Genomic DNA, 11,227 nt, shown 5'->3' with positions numbered 1-11,227 from the left:
TTAGCAAGATTTAACCACTCTCAAAATTGCCTTACAGCCCCAAATGTGTGAAATATATGGCGCATACAGCAGTTATTCTCACGCCCTGTAAATGAAATTGGTGAGATTCACTCTGAGTAACCAGTCAACGGCACAGGAGTGCATGTCACAGGATCCACTGCATCTGTATTCTTTTAGGCAGGGAGTGCATTTGTAAAATATCAGTGTGAATTCAGCAACAAACTCCTGCTGAACTAGTACTAGAGGTATTTACTACCTCATGCACTCCACAATAAGCCAGCCGTGTGGCTTCCTGTGCATGCATGAGTGCATGAAGTTTTTAGGTCATCGTCACCCGCAACAGCCTCATCTATCAAAACACTGCTCGTGAACAGCTAAGTAATTGTATTACCTTTGGCTCACAACTTCAACTGATACATGTATTCTCCATGTAATATGCAACATGATTCGAGCATTCCCCTATAATATCAATAGATATGTTGCATGAATGTTTTGCAGTAAAAAAAAAAGTGATGAGTCATATGAAATCTACTCAGACTTCAAAAAAATTAAGTGTTAATCTGGAAAAACAGAAGTCAGAAGACACTCATTACTGCACCATGCCTGTGGTATCTTCAAAGATTACAGCTGCCTGGTAGTGTAATTTTTAGAATTTCACAAATTTCTTATTTGTTTTCTTCCCAAAATTTGAATTTCGCATCAATCAGTGGTAATTTTGGAATAATTTTCTCACACGGTTCCATCAAAATGTAAAGCAGCAGGAGAAGCAGGAAATGAAGCTGAGACCAATGTGAAAGCACTCTGTTTGCCCCTAAGGCCCGAATTCACGAAGGTGGTACAAGTGAAACCATGGTTTAAACCATGGACAAAAACCATGGAGCGCCATTTGTCGCGTGGAATATTTCGTCACGAAATCAATCATTTCGTCGATGAAATGATTCTTTTTGTAACGAAATGGCAACATTTTGTAACTAAATGAACATTTCGTCCACGAAATGATAATTTCGTTAAAGGAACGGTCATTTTGTCGACGGAATGACCAATATCGTAATGAAATATTCTGTGCGACACTTGGCACTCCATGGTTTTTGTCCATGGTTTAAACCATGGTTTCTTTTGTACCACCTTCGTGAATTCGGGCCATTGTGTTCCCTTGTGATGAGAGTTGTTGACATTGGATGAGCAAGTTATGTAAACAAAATCAACCTCAATGTTGAGGTTTTTGAAGCAACAGTAGTTTCTGAACTACATGTATGTCTCTTTGAGTGTGAAATAATAACACAAGTCTTGCCTGTACATATAACACTCATAATAAAATTGCCTGGAAAAAAAAAAAAGTGAAATTGAACGTTGGTAGATGACACCCCATCAAACCATGGCTCAATGTGATGTCATGCGGAGATATTGTAGCAGAAATGGGCAGCCATAGCAGTCAAGTCAGTAAGTATGAACTATTGCAATCATTCTTCTGAAGATATGTATTCGGTGCAGAAAACTGCATAGATATGAATCTATGATTTTACGACGATATGAAATCACACCATCGTCATTAAAGATTGTATGCAGAGGCTAAGAGTGTAGATTTCTTGTGAGAGGTACGCTACAGCATTGAAGTGATATGAACTTCAACAGAAATGATGTTTTTAAAAGACACAAAATCCAACACTCTTGCATTTACCCCAGTGATATGCATTACCTTCTCTTTAGTTCAGTATCTCGTCCTGGCCATATAATTCTCGACTGGTGGCCCCAATGTATGTGAGTGACTATGTTCGTAGACCAAGTAGTGAAGGCATATCAGAATGGTGGATATGAAAGAACGGTTGTGTCACATTAAAATGTGATAAAAACTTGCTCATTTTGCATGTGCTGTAGGTTAAGAGGCACCTCCTCGCTAAAAACTGAGAATATCTTACATGTGCAGTACTCAAACTGCAACTTACGAAGGGTGTTAATTTAACAAGGCCCTCGAGTATATGCCTTTTCTGCTTCCTCTATGACAATACATGTCATTTTTAGTGTATTAAAATGATGCTTGTCTTCTTTTAAAGAATTGTTATTCATTTGATTGGGTTGACTTGCTTATATCATTTCAATGCTGTAACGTACCTGAAATGTTCATGATTATAAAGATGAAAAATTAATTTATGTGCATGCTATTGTAAATAATATTTAGTAGATCATGTACATATATGTGTATAAACTCCATCATGCAAATATCTTTAAGTAAAATTGTAAAAGAAAAATGTGTATGTGATCAGTTGTTATGAGCTCGTATAGCAGTATGTTTTGTTAGCTTTCCAAACAAAGTTATGTGTATTATCCTTACCATAGCTGATATTATCATACATGTATGCAGTAACTAAATGCTTTTAAATAGCCAGCAGTACCTATATGTGTCATTGTCCCATTTTTTATACTTGTATTTTGAATAAATTAGTCGTAGAAATACCTGATTTGTACTAGAGTCCATGCTAGAACCAATAAGTTTGATTTACACTATTTGACCATGGCATTCAAAGAAAGACTTACAAGGTAACAATAGGAAGAACAAGCAAGAGAGAGAAAGATCATCCAGTTATTCTGATTTATATTCCACATACTTGGTATTAAGAATCTTGTTATAGGATTGGTCAAGAGCTGATCACGTGATAAAGCGTAGTTTAGCCCATCACATCACCTGAGAAGAAAAGTTTGTTACACTCTATGATGATAGTCATTTTGTTTCGCTGATCTCTTAGTCCACACAGTCCTAGCGCGTGATATAACTTACAATTTTGAGTGTGCGCAAAATAAAAGTGTGTTGCATTGTGTGGTCTATCATTTGACCTGGGTCAAGTGATAGACCACAGTGCAACGCAATTTTACTTCGGTGCCACGCGCGGGGCGCGGAGCAAATTCATTGTTTTGTCATCTACGCGCATACATCTAAAGTAAACTACGTACGTAACCTAAGCCCTGAGGATACCTAAAGACAGCTAAAACGGTTTCAGATGTGGAATAAAATGGGAATATATAGGACCCTAGATGTGGAATATAAAGCAAATAATCAACTTTTAGTTTCAGGCAACGAGACAAACTATCACTTCCTCAGCGAGGAAAGATAGCTACATCCAGATCGCCTTGGAAGTGATAGTTTGTCCCATCACCTTCACCAACGTTGATTATTTGCTTACCAACATGAGTGAAATGCCAGGTATGGGAGTGTGCATTAAGCCCATGTACTGTATATCTGAACCGACTTTAATTAAGCAGATGACAGAATCAACATCACATTGATTTCAACGAACCCTGTTCAACGTACACAAAGCCACACGCCTGTGATGAATGCAGCTCAGTGTGTTTGTACTTGAATCGTGAGTCTCTTTAAGAGTCACAAAATGGTTACATGGGCTTTAATTCTGAGATGTTTGTGAAATTTTCTAAACAGAGTTTGTCAACTTGAAAATGCTAATTTGCAATAAATCTGGTAAACTGACATACTAGAGAGAAGAATCATTTACATGTATTCAGATATGATATTTGAGTTGATGCATTTCCCCATATCTATTTCTTTCCATCTTGCAATACGTACTTCTGTTCTCTTTGTCTTTATTTCTGTGTATGGGACCATTTCTTTCAAAAGAAATTGAGCCCATTCAATCACCTAGTGTTCACGAGTACAAATACGTCGTCCCTTTCCTGGATTCCACTCATGCAATTTAGCATACGAGAGAGGTGCGTACCGAGTATTACATGTATTTAAAAAAAAAAAAAAAATGATATAAGAGTACTGACTAGAAGAACTGTCTGGTCTATGATGTAGAAAAACAAATGATTGCACTGGAATAGTACAATGCAGATGGTATTGATTTTGTCTTCCTTGAGCATATAGATCACATGAATTGTTGCCTAGGGGAGATATCTGTATTTTCTATTTCATTTTCTTCTTTAATCTCTCTTACTGCAGTCCTACAACAGTTTATTCATTTGACATTACAGCGAAATAGGTCCCCACTCCATTCACCGCCATTCATTTCGTCATAGCCGGGGACTTCTTTCAATCTCCATAGACTTTGCACATAGTGGAGACGCACACACAGAACAAGAGGGAACCGATATCATGATTTGGCCATTTATTTTCCTTTTCTCTTTTCTGATCAGATGAATATGCTGATCCCATTGTATCTTGATGAGGCGAACAAGCAAAAGTTCCTATTACAGGGCACAAAATGATTCCTGCGTCACATACACACATATACCCATATCAGCTCAATTCAAACAGACAATCTTTATTATTAGGGACATTGGTGAGTAAGACATGTATTTTTGTTTCAAAAAGTTACACAAGTCAGTATAAGGTTTGTAAAGATGTTAGTCTTCAAGGACTCTTGTCACAACCATACTGGTGAACATTCTATTGTATTTTCTTTTATGTAATCATGAAAAGAAAAGTCTAGAAAGTTATCTTGATTTTGAAGTGGTCTCCCAAACCTAATTAAGGCTTTGAACATTTGGACTAACAAGATCCTTAGTTGTGTTTTGTATAAAGAATTCTATTTTTCTATTTGCATGTAAGCCTAGGTGATTGTGATGCCTATTTCACCATTCATTTTGTCTAAAGGTTTTGTGGAGGCAGTTTGCACCTTCAAGAAGTGTCATATCCATGATGCTAGACATTGATTTTAGATGATAACCCCATACAGCTGTATTTGCCTGAGAGTTGGAATAGGGCATCCTGTTAGATCATTTATCCTTTTGACTTCTGTTCTATTTTTTTTTTTTCAAATGCTCACATTTATAGCACATGATTCATACAGCCAATCCCTCCTCTTGGAGTGTTGTAGCACAGAGTGTTCAAGCAGCAGATTAACCTATTCAGTCTGTGGGGGAATTTTGCTCCAGGAATTATTTTGTCACCACCAAAATAACATCTCTTCATTTTACTGCTGTACTTTAGAAAGACGACAGTATGTGGAACTGCTTAAATTTGTTACATCTGCCCAAAATCAAATGGAAATCTTCAAGAAATTTCCCAATATAAGATACATGTAGTAAATTAATATTATGTACAGGTAGTAACTTTAATCCTGTGAAAAGCATGGCCTATTTAAGAGTCAAGAATTAATTGATAGTTAAGATGCTTTTGAGAACTACTGTAACCATAACGAACACAAAAAACAAAGGACTCAACCTGGAAGAATGTCTTACACTACCTTTGAAGCATTATCAATGGAATAGTACAATAGTACAAAAAAACACAAAGTACCAAACTACAGAAAGTTGGTGTCTGGGCTTTGATGGGTTAAAGCACAAACACAGCAGTCTTAGGCCTAGACATCATTTCAAGAGTCTTCAGAAAAGTATCACTCTGGAGTCATTCAGTTGTGTGTAATACACAATAACGTATTTCCCCATTGCCAGTTTTGATGGATTGTGGTGTAGAGTGGTTTGCAGTATTGAATGTAAAAAAATTAATGCATTATCTTGTGCTGACTGGTGTCGCACAAAGGGGCCAATTTCTCATCAAATCCAGCCACTAGAATGTTTGTGGTCCTGGTCGCATTGGTAATGACACACAACGAGCATTCATCATCCTTGCACAACCCAATAACATTGTGTCTCGACAGTTCATTTCCATCAAGGACTGTTGGGAATGGTATATTATTATGTACTACAGGTATACATGTAAATGTCCACCCATGACCCTTTCTCTGCAAGGAGCTTTTTACAGTGTGTGCTATGGGGTTTTTTGTGCTACATGTAATTGGCACTCAATGCATATAAGAGATTTTAATGGATTGGTCCATCATACAGCACCAGTTCCTCGGCCCTAATACGTTGTACATGGTATATTACCAATGGCTGTTAAACAGTGTGAAGTCAAATTTTGGGGTAGTATGAAGCAGGGCTTTTAAACATTGTGAAAACAGGCACTGTATTCATTTTTTTTTTCTGTGGAAAATATGGAATTGGATGTGTTATTTGACATGTCGACACACAAGACTGCTTCTGATTTCTGACTGTAGTTCTTTCAAATCTTCCTGTCTCATTTAGCCTTGAATTATAGCTGTATCTCTATATTTTGTCACTTGTGTTCCCCCAAGATGATAATACATATTCATGTGTGCATGCATACAATGGAATTAACCTTACTGGCATATGATATACAAGTGTTTTTTGGTATTACAGTATATAACTTTCAGTTTGTATTGCAGCTTAAAGCAACACATGAATCGTGTGTCGTGTGTGTCATGGATTCATGCTATGCACCAAGATTTGTCTGGTTTTGTAAGTTATTGACTCAATACTTGGAGCTCACACAAGTGTCAGAATGTGTAATTGAAGCTTGGTACCTGTCCAGCAAATACGACATATGTTATGGATTTCACTGCTGTGTATAAAGTATTTCTATGTTTTGTTTCGTGGAGAAAGAGATGTGTCAAGTTGGAAACTGATGAGATTGGATGGAAATAAATATCATTTAGAGATATAAAAGATAAATGTGTGAAGATGTGCTCTTTGCATTTGAAGGATGAAAGTTCTACATTGTATCTTACATACCTTGGTAAGAACTAACATCATTATGGAAAAATACAACAAAGAAAATACATTTGACCTAAATGTACTATCACTTCGGCCCACAACATTTCGGATCAGAAGTGTACCTATCCAAATATGTGTACGGGGAAAGACCTGTTGGTAACAAGCTCTCTCAAAATGAGGCAGCACTTTTACAAGGACCCGATAAAATTGCCGGTCCTGATTTTCCATTAGAGCCATGCTGCATTTGACTGGTCTCTTTTTTTTAGTATGTTTACGATGAGATTAGGGTTATAATGAGGTAAGATTGGCATTCCTGGCAACTTCATTATAACAGGGTTTCCCTGTACATTTTATTGCCATTGCTTGGTGAAACAATTAGGCTAGCTTCTCTATTTCAATGATTGCCCAATTTAACCTTTAATCCTTGGGACGTTCATGTACATTCACTATAGATCATATACTGTATACGCCATATATTTCGCGAGTCTGAATTTTCGCGAATCGGGAAACCCCAACGATTTCGCGAGTGGTTAAATTCGCGACCGTGGAGTCCTGTACTGAACAGGGAAGTGTACACGCGTACATCACATTCACATTAGGATCAGCGTCAATATTTTCGCGCGTCTTTAATTTCGCAAATAGCACCTGACTCGTGAAATTCGCGAAAATGAAAACCTCACGAAATATTTGGCGTATACAGTAGATGTTAAACAGAAACAAAACATTGGAGAGCTAGATGGATAGATAGGACGGAAAGATGGAGAGGGAGCAGTTATGTTTTTTTATCTAATATGCATCTTATTCTTTATGTTGCCAAATTCTGCGTGTGAAGTAACAAATGTAGTTAAATGACAAGTTCGCTTTCATATACATGTGAATTGAATGAATGCAACAATATCAATAGAACACATCACTGAAAGTTTGAGAAAAATTGGACAATCCATTCAAAAGCTATGTAATTTTAAAGTTTCAGCAATCGCTATGAAAATGAGAAGACTTCTACAGCTTGTGATATCACATGTGTAGAATGATATAAAGAAATATAAAGAAAATGCAACATATTTTCACTTTCTTTCTTCTTTTTTTCATAATAAAAGAGCTCTTGACTTGCCTCTTTCAGAGGGCACAGAGAATTATATTACCCATAGCATACATCAGTGACGGTTCCATGACATTTGTTCCTGCGACAATTGCTCCCATGAAATATCTGCACGCTAAGGCAAAAATAACCCTAACCCTAGTCCTTATCCTCACACCAAACTAAACCTAAAACCCTATAACCATCCTAACCCCAAGTTAAAATGGATGAAATAAGACCAGAGCACTTGTCCCAGGAGCAAACGTTGGGTCACCATCAGTGACATATTGAGGGAATGTGTACTTTAAAAAAAAAAAATGAAATTTTGTGAAATTCTCTTTACACTTTATTTATATCGTTTCGAGCATGTGACATCATAAACTATAGGATTCTCATCCAGTAGTGACCGCATAGAAACTTTAAAACTTCACAACTTTCGAAGATTGCTTGATTTTCTTGTAACTTTTACCGATGTGTCCCACTAGTAATAATGCTGCATTCACTCAACCGCATGTACATAAGGTGAAATTGTCCTTTAACCATGTCATTCCTTCAAACTTTTAAGGGAAGTCCAATACACATGTACACAATTATAAAAGCAAAGACAAAAATCTGGACTTTGTCAAAGGAAACCCAGTCACAGATTTCACTTGCTCACTTGTCAGCTGAGGCCTGATTGACTGTAACAACAAATAAATGAATTTCTCATACAGGATATTGTTGATGGCCATAGTGATTGTATTTTAAACCAGTGGGTAGCACCATGAAATACCAGTGAATTTTTTTCTTTTCTAATACAAGAGTTGCAAAATTTGGGCAAGGGTTACCCCTTATTTTGCCTCCAAATTGATATGCAGAGTTTATATGACATGATTAGTCTTGAAGTGAAACAATTCCACACCATGCTTAATATGACAGTAATAGAGTAAAAGCCAACAAAACAAAATAATTCATCCATGTTTCACGAAAATTAGACCCAATATCACCCACAACTCTCCTCACCAACAGAAAAAAAAAATATTAGAACTAGAATCATGTTTCTAGCTGATGATTTAATGACTGCACACTCTTCTCCCTGATTTAAAGTTTGTGTGTCACTTTTGCAACCCTGAAAATTGAATGATCTAATACAAATGGTACATCTTACTCTGGATGATTTCATGTCAATGAAAGAAATTTGGTTAAGATGTGGGACACTTGTGAGGTGATGACATTATCACTTCTGCCAATTTGAGTATGTGGCTTTAACTAAGATCTTTTTTTTTGGGGGGGGGGGGACAGGAAAAAACTAAATTCCACAAATGTCTTCTTTTAGATCCAATTTGGATGAATTTTCTACAATTCCATTCGTTTTACCCTATTCATTTACGATAGGCTAATTCTGCTATTACTTGCATTTCCCATAGACACTTGCCCGAGTACGCGTATTCAGGATTAGTCTCCAATGGGTTAAAGGGAAAGTAAACCCAAAGAGCAATGTGGATTGAGTGAAAGCAGTAATATTAGTAGAACACATCAGTGAAAGTTTGAGGAAAATCGGGCAATCGATGCAAAAGTTATGAATTTTTAAAGTTTTGGTGTTGCAACTGCTGGGTAAGGAGACTACTAGAGGTTATGACGTATGAGTGGACTACAATATAAAGAAAATAAAAAGGGAATTCAATAAAAATTCATTTGTCATGAAAATTACACATTCCGTCAGCTTGATACTGACATATGTTAGGGGTAGCACTTATTCCCCCTGCTTTCTGAAAGCGGTTAGTCAAGAACTCTTTCATTTTGCTAGAAAAGTGAATTTTTGTGGAATTCCTTTTATATTTTCTTTATATTGTGGTCCTCTCATACGTCATAACCTCTAGTAGTCTCCTCATCCAGCGGTTCCAACACCAAAACTTTAAAAATTCATAACTTTTGCATCGATTGTCCGATTTTCCTCAAACTTTCACTGATGTGTTCTACTAATGTTACTGCTTTTACTCAATCCACATTGCTCTTTGGGTTTGTGTTCCCTTTAAAGCTAACTTTAAAGGTAGGGAATCCCATTTGCATGCCTTAAATGAAGAGCTGTATAAATACAGTGGTATGTTGAAGAGAGTATCATTTTAGAAACTCCAATAAAGTATTGAAAGTGGAAGGTAACATTTAGTACATTTTTATTGACCGTTAGATTTTGAATTGAATTTTTTTCGGGGCTCACCGTAAATTCCAGTACATTACTAGGCTACCTTTGCCTGACCTTTGCAGACCCATGCAGCGCATGTGTGTCCATCATGTATATTTTGTGAAGAAATTTTATCAAAACTTACAAACATTTCTATATAAATTCTTGCCACACACTCTATATGTTATTACATCAGCTCTTATACTTTTAGATTTGTGTTTATAGATTAAAAAAAATACAGAAGACTGCAACAAAAATCTTAAGTGTGGCTGACACACAGAACTACTGAATAGTTGAGTTTTGTGCATTATTCAAATTGTAGATAACTGTTGACTTCCAAATTTCTCATCAGTGGCCTAAACAAGTCCCCTGAGGTTCATATTTAATGTTTTGCTGCATTTTGGGAGGTCTGTAAAAGGTATCTCCTACCTTTAACACAGTGTCAACTGCACTTCATATGCATACTGAAGTGTGGTGATTTGATGTAAACACATTTGATAAACTCACAGTAAAGTGTAAGCAATCATTACAAATGTAACCCACTGGCCTGTGGATTCCATTGTGGCAAAAACAGAAAGCATCGTATAAATGGAAAAAAAAATCATAATCTCCAAAGTTTTACATAATACTCAAAAGACAGATTCTGAAAGTAATCCATGACCTCAGAGTTCAGCTACTGGCTTGAGGTATGTAAACAGCGTTTGGGAAATCCCAAGTGCTTGGTCTGCATGTCATAAAGACTATGTTCCAATACCGCATTTTATTCCGCATCTATTCTAAAAAAAGCTCACCAAGAGATAAGTTTCACTTTACATATTGCACATAGTGGGCATCTGAGTGAGAGTAAAGTCAAACACAGTTTTGATACTGGGTTACATGCAGGCACTCTAGAAGTATGTTCATATCAATGACCTTGCCTATTTATGTTTGCTGAAAATTTTGCAGACTGATAATGTCACTTCTCACATATTTTTTTTTTTCCAGACCAGTCAAACATAGAATTTTTCACAGAGTAACGAGAGACCCTGTTATTTAAAAAAAAAAAAAAAAAAAAAAAAAATGGTGGATACTTCAGGTTACTAAATGATGTGGATTTCAAAATTGTTATTTTTTTTTTTCTTCACATTATTAAGTGAGCATGGTGCTTTGCTGATTCAAAAGTGCTTCGTTGCATTGTATCCATCAAAGACATATCAAGAGAAAACAAACTGTATGAACACATGAATACACATTGACAGGTCACATGAGAGTCTTAACCATGCAAGAAGCATTCAGTATACACACATCACAATTTTCCATTGATTGCATTTAGAACAAATGTGATAATTCAATTCTTCTGCTATAAATGTGTAAAATATGTTATTCATGGCTGAATAACTTCAAAATAATGATCAGTCTGACATCATTTGAGACTGGGGCATGATTGTGTCTGAACAAGAAAAAACTGACATAATGCATTCAAG

This window comes from Diadema setosum, chromosome 1 (genome assembly GCF_964275005.1).
Source record: "Diadema setosum chromosome 1, eeDiaSeto1, whole genome shotgun sequence".
Taxonomy (NCBI): domain Eukaryota; kingdom Metazoa; phylum Echinodermata; class Echinoidea; order Diadematoida; family Diadematidae; genus Diadema; species Diadema setosum.
The sequence above is the reverse complement of the archived record's forward strand: the minus strand, read 5'-3'. Positions refer to the sequence as shown.